At 44.3% G+C, this 12,500-nt stretch overlaps 1 protein-coding gene across 5 annotated transcripts in view; it reads left to right on the forward strand.

The window, feature by feature from the left end:
- Positions 1–12,500, forward strand: part of nrxn2b (neurexin 2b) — a 543,549-nt gene that overhangs the window by 152,083 nt on the left and 378,966 nt on the right. The window lies entirely within an intron of this gene.

A 12,500-nucleotide genomic window follows, 5' to 3' on the forward strand; every position in this document is an offset into this window, starting at 1 on the left:
CTCTCTCTCCCTCTCTCTCTCTCTCTCTCTCTCTCTCTCTTTTCTCTTTGTTTCTATGTGTCAGCTGTCAGTAGTTGTCCTCTTCTCCTCATTCATCCCCACAGCCTGGGTGTCACACTCCATACATCTATAAAAGAGTGTCGCATAGCTCCAAAGATTTATAAACACATTATTATTGTTATTATTATTATTATTATTATAATTATTATTAGCGCGTGTTTACCTGTCTCATCTCGTCTCAGGAGTTAGCATTTGTTTACCTGTCTCACCTCGTCTCAGGAGTTAGTGTGCGGTTACCTGTCTCACCTCGTCTCAGGAGTTAGCGTGTGTTTACCTGTCTCACCTAGTCTCAGGAGTTAGCGTGTGTTTACCTGTCTCACCTCGTCTCAGGAGTTAGCGTGTGTTTACCTGTCTCACCTCGTCTCAGGAGTTAGTGTGCGGTTACCTGTCTCACCTCGTCTCAGGAGTTAGCGTGTGTTTACCTGTCTCACCTCGTCTCAGGAGTTAGTGTGTGTTTACCTGTCTCACCTCGTCTCAGGAGTTAGTGTGCGGTTACCTGTCTCATCTCGTCTCAGGAGTTAGCGTGTGTTTACCTGTCTCACCTCGTCTCAGGAGTTAGCGTATGTTTACCTGTCTCACCTCGTCTCAAGAGTTAGCATGTGTTTACCTGTCTCACCTCGTCTCAGGATTTAGTGTGTGTTTACCTGTCTCACCTCGTCTCAGGTGTCTTTGAGAGGAGGGGCTTCAGAGCACTTCCCATGCTTCATGATTTCATTCGGCGTTAGAAACATAGAAATCAACATACCTTCATTTTGAGAGTAATTAAGACTAAACTCCATCCTGTAACTCTGTCTCCTAAGGCTTCCTGCTGTCCTGTTCTTTCCTGTAAAAGCAATTAGTAGAAAATATATAATTTAATGAGTCAATATGTAATCCTTTTGCTCTGGCATGGATGTCTCAGAGCATCTGAGCGTTCAGTGTCTGTAGGTGTGTGTTACTGGCAGTGTGATCTTCAGCCAAAACACACAAAGGTAACACCCTTACAAGAAATATCATTAACACCAACACACTTGGCTAGACTCATTTAGCACTATTCAATATCACACACACACACACAGTGGACTGGCTCTGTTCCCCAGGGGCACTGCTCCCAAGGCCGCCTTTAACACTTTCATTCTTTTTATTTTTAGTCCTTATTACCAATATCCATTTATAAGGTCGCCCTTTTATTTTACACACTGACAGCCTGTCCCCTAGGTGTGCTCTAGAACTCAGATTTAAATCACTGTAGTACTGTTTATTTATGTATTTATTTATGTATTTATTTAGCTTCTGTAGAATTGTTTGTTCGGCCAGCTCACACTAAGTCTCTGTCCCACGCTGTGCTCTAAAACAGAATGTTTTTGGGAAAAGATTTCCTCGTGAATGGTTTCTTTGGAATCAGGAGAAAGATTGTGCTGTATTTTAGTCTTGCTGTTTACGACATATTAGCCATTATACTTGTCGTGCTTAAAACAGTTTAACAGATAGAGTTTGTGGTTTAGTTTGCGCTGGTATTAAAATGGCCCGTGAAAGCCGGGCAGAACAAATGCTATTTCAAATCCGTCCCTTGCCTTTTACAACTCTGTCTGAGTCCCAGCACAGATGAGTCTGCTGAAGGGTTCGCTCTGAAGGCTCCAGGTAAACATGATCTGAAAGCAGAGAGACTCAACAAACTAAACAAACTCTGTGTTGTTTTCTTATTAGGCCTCATTTGCATATGTGTAGGGAAACACAAGGTCATTATGAAACTAATGTGAAACTACAGAGAGAGGGAAAGAGAAAGAGAGAGAGAGAGAGAGAGAGAGGGAGAGGGAAAGAGAGAGAGACAGAGAGAGAGAGGAAGAGAGAGATTGAGTGGGAGTTTTAGAGATGTGGAGAAGTCAGAGGAGAGAAAAGGAGAAGAGCAGTGGAAGAGAGAGATTGAGTGGGAGTTTTAGAGATGTGGAGAAGTCAGAGGAGAGAAAAGGAGAAGAGCAGTGGAAGAGAGGGATTGTGAGGAGGGGTGTGGGCGGATGGTGAACCTGAAGACAGGAAACAGAGGAGGAGTGCAGGAGAGGAGGGAAGAGGTGAGTGAAGAAGGGACAGAGATTGTCTGATTTAATCACGCTCCTCTCAGACCTCACACATCTGATTATAAGAACACGCACACGCATGCACGCGCACAGGCACACACATCAGATCACACATACTCTAATATCTACTGTCACTAAAACAGAGGTGATAGAACTCTCTCTCTCTCTCTCTCTCTCTCACACACACACACACACACACACACAAACGTTGCTGCCTATTCAGCAATTCCTGTAAAGAGCTTAAAAAAGGGAAGAATCCCATGTGGCACCCTGGACTACAGACATAAATCTTCCATTTCAGACCAGTAAATATCCCTCCCTCTACCAGATTTCCAGTGCACCATTTCTCTTTCACGGCTAAATTCAGCCCAGTTACCATCATATTGGCCCTTTCGCTCACACCGACGACTCTTAAATTCTCTTTAGACCAGTTTACACACACACACACATACACATCAGCATGAAACCGGACCTCTCTCACAGCTAATGCAGCCGCCATTTCTGTTAACTTAGATTTCTCATCCCACAACACTCAAACCATTTCCCTGTCCGACAGCAAACAAACCATTTCCCTGTCCGACAGCAAACAAACCATTTCCCTGTCCGACAGCAAGACCCAGCTGCTTCCTGAATTACCACAGTTCAATAAACATACATATATATACTTTTTTTAAAATTACAATATTACATAATATTAAAAGTAATAACAGTTTGAGTGAAATGGTGCAGCGTACAGCTACTATTTGCGTTTACTGTATTTTCCAAAACAGTGCTGTGGGCAGCTCTTACGTAACACAGTATTTAACCTCTGTCACCTCCTGTTGTCATACCTCACGGTTTCTGTCATAATCACGTCCTGTTGTCATACCTCACGGTTTCTGTCATAATCACGTCCTGTTGTCATACCTCACGGTTTCTGTCATAATCACGTCCTGTTGTCATACCTCACGGTTTCTGTCATAATCACATCCTGTTGCCATACGTCACAGTTTCTGTTTCTGTCAGGTCCCATGACCAATCTGTACCTGGACTTACATTTATTTTTCCAACAAACACTACACGTTTTTTTAAGATCGGCTGCCAATAAACATCGCTCCCCAAATGTTGCACCTGAGTAAACAGGACAGTATGGTGCATCTTGTATCAAGTGACATGAGGGGGTAGGTGTGTATGGATGAGAAGTCTTTAAATCAGAGAGAGAGAGAGAGAGAGAGAGAGAGAGAGAGAGTGAGAGTGAGAGAGAGAGAAAGAGAGAGAGAGAGTGAGAGAGAGAGAGAGAGAGAGTGAGAGAGAGAGAGAGAGAGAGAAAGAGAGAGAGAGAGAGAGTGAGAGAGAGAGAGAGAGTGAGGGAGAGAGAGAGAGAAAGAGAGAGAGAGAGAGAGTGAGAGAGAGAGAGAGAGTGAGAAAGAGAGAGAGAGTGAGAGAGAGAGAGAGAGAGAGAAAGAGAGAGAGAGAAAGAGAGAGAGAGAGAGAGTGAGAGAGAGAGAGAGAGAGAGAAAGAGAGAGAGAGAAAGAGAGAGAGAGAGAGAGTGAGAGAGAGAGAGAGAGAGAGAGAGAGAGATTTAGATGCTGTGGCTGTGTGAGGCTTCCACAGGGTTCTGTGGGTGTGCGGTTGACATGCAGGTCTGGAGGCCTTTGTCCGTCGTTTAGCTAACAGCCTCAGCCTGAACATGGAATCTAAACACCAGCGGTCGAAGCCTGTCAGTGTGGAGGGACAGAGAGAGGAAGAGAGAGCGATGAGTGGAATGGAACGGTGAAAGAACAGGACGCAGACAAAGAGAAAAAATGAGCATTGTTATAGTTCCTCTGTGAAGATGAACATCAGTTCTGAATCAAAGGTTGAGGGCAGAGCAAGGAGGAAAATAAGAGAAGAGAAACAGATAAGAGAAATGCTTTTGAAAGAGGAATAAAACATTAAAAAAAACTTATGAATTTTACTCATTATTTAAAAATAAATTGAGACTGTAGCTCTTCTCTTTACAGATGCCTCTGGCACTTCCCAGTCTGGAGAGAGAGAGAGAGAGAGAGAGAGAGCGAGAGAGAGAACATATTCTCTACTCGTGAAGATGCTATGATTGACTTGGCTGGGTCTCATTTTTCTAGCTAGGGGTTTTTGGATGGAGCTCAAAGCGAACCCAGCACAACAGTTTGGATGACTTGTTCTTTGTGAATGTCATGTTTATGAGAATATTAGCAGAGTCCTGTTTGTCTGTCATTAAAAACACCCGCTCCAGTGAGCACGGAGGTTCTGTCTCCTGCTTGTTATTGCAAGAAAGTGATGAAGTTGTTGTTTTGTTTTTCTTCAGTTCTCAGGTTTGATTTATAATGTATGTGTTAGAACAACTCGCTTTGATAGTCACAAAAGAAGACAAGGTGTAGCAAATCTTTAAGTAAACACACACACACACACACACATGCACACACAGGTACGCACACACACACATACACACACTTGCACATCCTCTAAGCCAATAAGACAAACACGCTCTCTCTCTCTCTCTCTCTCTCTCTCTCTCTCTCACACACACACACACACACACACACACACATTTTGTGTTCATTTTCTTTCCCCTCTCTCCCAGGTGAGACACAGTTCTGAGTTTGATGTTCTGTGGTGGATAAATAAGTTGGAATCCCGATGCATGACTTCCATACTGCACTTTCTCCTCTCCACTTGAGCCGAACTCAGTTTATTTTCTGACTCCGAGGACTAAACGGCACCTAAAAGACCCAGGAGAGCTTTTTTTTTCCACTGCGACTAGCCAAGTGTCTGTGCTTCGAGGGGAAACGCTAACGTCAGGAGAAAACAGCAATGAACACACCCTTCTCTGCTCTTCCCAAACCTGTTTCAATTAGAACAGAAAATACCTCATTTCCACAGAGAACAGAGATCAGTGCATGAGCCTGAGTGAGACAGATCAGAGAGGGTTTGTGTGTGGGTCTGACGTCTGTGTTTCTGTCTGAGGTGCAGGTAGAAGATGAGCTGACACTCTAATTCCATTTTAATGCACTAGAGTCACCTTAAGACTTCACTTTTTTGTACGTTTATCAGTGGAGAATGGTCTACTACTGAGTTCACCACATCTTCACCCTTCTACACACACACACACTCAAACTCACACACAGACACACAGACACACAAACACACACACACACACACACACACACACACACACACACACACACACACACAGATACAGACACAGACACGCAGATTAATGCAGTCTCACTTTATTTTAATATTGTTTATGATTTAACGGTCTGATGGGGCACATCTTTACGTGTAAACAAATTCAGCGTTCGTTCGTTCTAATTTCAGACTAGGGGCGACAGTGTGTTTTATCCCTTCAGTGCTAACAGTATGTGTTTTATAACAGGCACACCGTACCATTTAACACAAAGCTCCAGCTCCAAAGTATGTGATAATGAGTCAACGTTCCCCAGTGCACTGTTGCACTCTGAGGGTTAAGGTTCCTAAACACAAAGACTGAACAGAGAAACATCAAACACTTGAGACAGCTACGGAACAAAATTTCCATTTGCATACAATGTGTTTTTGATGTGTTTTGGAAAGAATTAAACGCGCTCGAGAAATGTCTGACGTCCCTGCTCAGACAGAGGTAAGACAGCTAGTTGTCTGTGGCCTCAGTCTTACTCCGTTGTTTGTCTGGTTTGTGTATCAGTACTCCTCAGTAGTTGATTTGTTATTTTTTAACAGGAGGGAATGGCCCAGTGGCCCACAGGGGGGTCAGTGACACTACTCTATAGAGTATATAGGGGAATGGCAGGTTTACAAGGGGGGATACATTTTGGTCATTTTGCTAACAAGGCGGATGGCATCCCCGTACAAATCGCCTCCTGTTGTTCCCGATGTTTGGAACTCCACGGTTAGTTTATTCTTTCCCTGGGAACCATTATTGACTAGTAGAAAACCTAGTGTTAGTTTATTTTTGGCCCTGGCCATTGGAAAACCCAGTGTTAGTTTATTGTTGGTCTGGACCATTAGAATACTCCAGCGTTAGTTCGTTGCTGGCGAGCAGCATTGAAAATCAAAGAGCAGTTCTACTGAGTAACGTCAAATTGCTTTGTGAATTCAGCGTGGCCAGAGATCAGCAGGGGACAGGGAAGGCTCCACAGCCACAGACACAGCGTTCAGATGCAGCAAATAAATAAATAAATAGATAAATAAATAACCAAGACAAAAATGCCAATAGTTTCCCCTCCTGGTTACACTTAAGCTCAGTTGTCTGAGTTTTGGGGAGCTTCTGGTGCATTGCTAATGAGGATCCGAAATACCAGCGAGTCAGCATGTACGATTAGTCTTCCTTAAACAGAGAAGCTCCCACCCCCCCGACCCCCCGTCTCCGCCAAACAGGCCTGCAGCAACTGCTGCTCCTCTGATATTTCCCTCATGGAAATGAGATTAAAACAAAAACAAAACCAACAACAACAACAAAAAAAGAAAGAGCCAGCAGCATTAGCAGAACAAAGCCCAAGACACCAGTTTAAACGCGGCCAGAGAAATGGTCTGCAGATATTTAGGGCCACAGGGTTTGATTAGCAGGAAACACAAAGTGATACAGTCATTTATGAATGCCCAGAGCATGTAGACCGGAGAGTTTACGGTCCTGAACGTTTTATGGTGATGTAAAGCTAACTTCGGACAGCCATGATATACTGCAAATGAAATTCAAAGCATTCAAAGCATTACCTGAGGACTCAGACTGCACTGTGGAGTTAACATGTCATATCATATCATTTCGTATCGTATCGTATCGTATCGTATCGTATCGTATCATATCGTACTTCTCCCAAGTAAAAGCATAGTCTTTATGAGTGAACCATTCTGTTAGCCAAATTATTTCAACCCTTCATATAAACACAGTAATATATGGAGTGAAGCTTTATGACTCAGATCTCAGATAAGTGTGTGTGTGTGTGTGTATGAGAGAGGGAGTCTTTTTCTGACGTCCGTGTTTCTGTCTGAGGTGCAGGAGTAGAGGATGAGCTGACTTAGACTCTAATTCCATTTTAATGCGCTGGACTCACCCCAAGATTTCTCTCCGTGGGTTTATCGGTGGAGAATGGAAAAAGGCTAGTGGTGAAAATTTCAGACTCACCCTCTCCCCCTGTTGGTATGACACCTGCTGCTGAGAGAGAGAGAGAGAGAGAGAGAGTGAGAGAGAGAGAGAGAGGTATGGATGTGCTGACACTTCAAAGTGAACTGTGCAGCTGTTTTCATTTGCATAGAGGTATAAAGGTATCAGTGTGTGACAAAAGGGTGGATTTTTTTCTCTCTCTTTCCTTCTTTGTTTATTTATCTGCTGTGTCCTTTGTTTCGGCGTCATCGTGTCATGTTTGCAATAGCCGGTGTCATTTCAGAACATTATTTATCTTCCAATGGAACAAGAATCCAAATCCACGCCGTCCATCCGTGTCTCATCAGGAGAAATCAGCTGCTTATCATCTCAGGGTTCGGTTTTCCACACAGGCAGACAGAGAGGAGGGAGAGAGAAAATGAAGAGACAGAGAAACGGGGGGAGGATGAGTGGAGGATGGCGAGTGAGTGAACGAGTGTTTCTGGGCTGAAGTTTAGACAAGTTTAACGCTCTTAGCTCTCCCGTCGACTCTTTAATTGTCGACGCCGTGACATCCTTGAGCTCATTAACGCGAACGCACAACTCTCTCCCTGGTAGTCATGGATACAGCTCTCTGATTGCAATGTGTGTGTGTGTGTGTGTGTGTGTGTGTGTGTGTGTGATATTTGTGAACTTGTGTTACGCATTGTGTTTTACAGCCTAAGCACATTCTCGGTCCAAAACCACCTTTGACCACTCTCCACCATTTGCCCATTCCCTACCCCATTAACCAACCTGACTGCCTCACTGAGAGAGAGAAAGAGAGAGAGACAGAGAGAGATAGAGAGAGAGAGAGAGTGAGAGAGAGAGAGAGAGAGAGAGAGTGAAAGAGAGAGAGAGTGAGAGAGAGAGAGAGACAGAGAGAGAGAGAGAGAGAGAGAGAGAGAGAGAATGATATGTATCAGTCCCGACAATCATTGTGCCTGCGTGAGAACTGAAACTGTGTGACTATTCAGCAGTAGAGAGAAGCTGTTTTTTTGTGTGTGTCTGCATGTGTGTGTGTGTGTGTGTGTGTGTGTGTGTGTGTGTGTGAGAAAATAGAAAACAATCCCTTTCTCACCCTGAGAGTCTGGTGCAGCAGTGACAGAATGGTAAACACCAGAGAACGTCAGGCCTGCAGCTCCCTGACTGATTTAAATAGTTCTCACTGCTGCTGGAGTATTGAGAAGCTGTTTTTTTGTGTGTGTCTGCGTGTGTGTGTGTGTGTGTGTGTGTGTGTGTGTGTGTGTGTGTGTGTGTGTGTGTGTGTTGTCTGCTGGAGTATTGAGACAGCCTGATCCAGGTTGGAGAAGAGCGTTATTCAGGAGGGAAAAGAACATCCCACCTCATGCTGCGAGCAGAATTTGGGAAGACAAAAAAGGAGACCCAGTCTTTCCTGTGTAGGCCAGCTCTCCTTTGGAAACACCACTGTTTTATGACTGGAAATGGAATTCTTGGTCTGCTCTCTTTGGCCGCTGTGTTAATTGGTTTCTCTGTGTTGCCTCAGTGAGGAGCGTGTGTTTAGCAGACAGACGCCTGTCTGCTTCTCTTCGCTCCGTTTCATTGGTCTGTTTTTGCCCCTTTGATTGGTCTCTGTTTATCTCACCTCAACACTCAGAGTTTGGGCCAGGAAATCACATCAGAAGACGCGCGCATTTGTGTCTTCGCTAGATTTCTTTTCTCTCTCTGTCTCCTCCTGCAGTCAAAAACACGGCTCAGTTATGGAAATGGCTTCATTTCCAAACCCCTCTTATCCGTTTATATCCGTTCATATCCGTCTTCACCGGTGAAAAGTTCATTTGTCCCCTGTTTTCCCTTTATGATCAGTAGAAGTTTCTAGAACTGTGCTTCTTTTAACACACCTTACCGAGTGAATTGTTCCAGTTGCACATTCACTCTGCCTCTCCCTCTCTCTCTCCTTCTCTCTCTCTGTCTCTTTCACTCTCTCTTTTAATACCAAAACCTGTTTTCTCCAAAGTTTTCTAGACTGCTGTTTCAGCGCTGAAGTTACATTCCAACAGTTTTTCAGAGTTTCTATCTGTCTATCTATCTATCTATCTATCTATCTATCTATCTATCTATCTATCTATCTATCTATCTATCTATCTATCTATCTATCCACCCACCCCTGTCTCTGTACTCCAGCTGGGTGTCTTTGATGGGGACGCTTCTCCAGACGTCTGCTTTCGGGTTTTCCCAGGGCTCTGTTCTGGATGATGCTGTGGTGTGTTTTGGGGGGTGGGGGGTGCTGTCTGTGGGAGAGGCCTTTGGCAGTGAATTTTCCGGGGGGGGGTTAGGCGAGTGCAGACTTACAGGCAGGCAGACTGCCAGTGAGCCCCAGTCTATTCAACAGCGTTTGACACAGCTATAGATTAATGCTTTTGCTGCTCCTGCTTTGCCCTGGTTCACTTGTTTTGTTTCCAGTTCCCAGCTGAACAGCCAAAAGAGCCTGGCTGGCACTCTCACTCTGTGAAACTCTGTGACTAGCCACGGATCCCCACTCTCACCCCCATTGCAACGCTAATCAATATCGCACCAGGAGCCACCATCTAACACCCCCCACCCCCCCCCCCCCCCACACCAAAACCATTCCCCCTCGCTAGCCTAATTACCTCAGCTCTTCAGTGTTTTAGTGTTAACCCATGTGCATTAGCGATGGGCGCTTGTTTAGCAGCACGGAGCTTATTCGGGGTGTTGTGTAACACACGCCCCCCCCCCCCCCTTTACCTCACGTCGAACGTCTGATTATCTGTCTGCCCAAACCACCAATGAGATGGACGTATCAGCAGTCACAGCTAATTTTGATGTAGTGCTGTTTGTTTAAATGAATCATTCGGGACAGGCCTCACACGACGAACTGAGGCAGTAATCCCAGCCTCCCCCCCCCCCCCCGCCCCCCCACCACCCACCACCCCCCACCCACCCAAATTAATGATGATGAATCGGCATGTTCATCAAGTCACTCTCCATTAGCAGCTACATTGATGAGTGATCAGGACGCATGCAAACTGTTATTTATTTATTTATCTTTTATTTATTTATTTATTTATCTTTTATTTATTCATTTACTCTTCCTTCCTGCTCTCATAGGAGGGAATCTGAATGTGTCAAGCAACACACAGAAACAGCAAAATGATGATGATGATGATGATGATGATATTTGTGAAAGAAGGATTTGAATGCGGAGGTGGCTAACCGATGAAATTGCTAAAAAATTGTGACGTGCTTTTGGAAAGAAAAAAGGTAGCCACACCATGCCATAAGACCCTCAAAACAAAACAAAACAAAAAATGTTTTTATGAAGCACATCAAAAGGTCAAAAAAGAGAAGGAGCAGTCCATGTGCATGTCAGAGAGAGACAGAGACAGAGAGACGGAGAGAGAGAGACAGAGAGAGAGACAGAGAGATAGATAGAGAGAGAGAGAGACAGAGAGAGACAGAGAGAGAGACAGAGAGAGAGAGGCAGAGAGAGAGAGAGAGAGAGAGAGACAAAGACAGAGAGACAGAGATATAGAGAGAGAGAGACAGAGAGAGAGAGAGAGGGAGAGAGAGAGAGCGACAGACAGAGAGAGAGAGAGAGAGAGAGAGAGAGAGAGAGAGAGAGAAAGATAGAGAGAGAGAGACAGAGAGAGAGAGAGAGAGAGAGAGACAAAGACAGAGAGGGAGAGACAGAGAGACAAAGATAGAGACAAAGATAGAGAGAGAGAGAGAGAGAGAGAGAGAGAGAGAGACAAAGATAGAGAGGGAGAGAGTAGAAGAAAACAAAGCAGTTGGTGTAGACAGTAGACAGGGTAAGAAAAAAAAAAACATTGTGTGGTTAGATGTTGGTCATTTGTCATGTAACACACAGCAGGAAGGTTTCAGGGTGAGAATGAAAACACCATGGAGAGGATAGATGGGGTGTGTGTGTGTGTGTGTGTGTGTGTGTGTGCGTGTGTGTGTGTGCGTGTGTGTGGGGAGGGGAGGGGGGTGATAAACAGGCCCATCAAGGCCCGCTTGGAACCTGTGTTACAAAGATATCCATCCATCATCAGATTTCTACAACTCTCTCTGCCCCTGCACACAGGCAGCCAAGAACCCACGAGTGGTATTATTGTCATTAATTATTATCATTATCTTCATCATTATTAATATTATTATTGTTGTTGTTGTTGTTGTTGTCCTTTTGCTGTCATCCTCCTCTTCATTATCTTCATAAATTTTATTTGTACAACACCTTTATTTCATAAATATTGGTTCTGGTATATCAGTAAAAAATCACTGTTGATATACTGAAAACCTAAGCATTTTTATGACATGCTACATGAGTCTATGACAAGACACACGGTTATGGTTTAGGGTTAGGGGTGTAGTTGTCGTTTGGGTCATGGGGTTGTCGATTATGGTTGTCATTTGGGTTAGGGTTGTGGATAGTGGTTGTCATTTGGGTTAGGGTTGTGCATAGTGGTTGTCATTTGGGTTAGGGTTGAGGATTGTGGTTTTCATTTGGGTTGTGGGGTTTGGTTACCACTGATTCAGAAAAATTATTCATTATGTAATTTTCCTGAATGAAAGTGTTCTGGCCTGAAAGTGCAGTCAGGAACAGCACAGTAATTGTGATGCATGCATCTATGAAGATTTTCATTATTATTATTATCATTATTATTATCATTATTATTATTATTATTATTATTATTATTATTATTATTGTTATTAGGTTGGTATATGATTTTGATGGGGGACTAATTTGACCCCTAGAAAGTTCAGAAAATCATTGTTTTATATCTGTTGACCTACTTCGACTCTTTTTGTTATTGAGTAATAGTAAATAAACAAGTGGCCTTTCCGTTGGCATTTGAGTGGAGCTGCTCGGTACATCACTGCCCTGTGTAACGCAGAGGGCATGTCGCCACATCCAAAAACGCCACCGAACCATCACCTGCCTGCCGACACGCGCTCAGAACGAGGGCCGACGCCTCTCTTGCAGTTCCCATGGTAACGGCAGGCGAAAAAAGGAGGACAGTAGTGTGACTGACGCCCAGAGTGGCCAGATGTTGTGTGCAGCGTGTAGTTTCTTTTCTAGCAGTCCGCTGGTCCTGCCAAACGTGATCTGCCTCAGCACCAGATGTGCCTGAGTCCCAGAGAGAGAGAGACAGAGAGAGAGAGAAACGCTTCAATCTGAGCATCACCGCTAACGCTCCATCACAGAGACGTTTGGGTCAGCGTCATGCCTGGCGTTTGGGTCAACGTTATGGATGAGTCAATTGACTTTCAGAGGCAGCGAGGGGGT

This window comes from Chanos chanos, chromosome 7, assembly GCF_902362185.1.
Source record: "Chanos chanos chromosome 7, fChaCha1.1, whole genome shotgun sequence".
Taxonomy (NCBI): domain Eukaryota; kingdom Metazoa; phylum Chordata; class Actinopteri; order Gonorynchiformes; family Chanidae; genus Chanos; species Chanos chanos.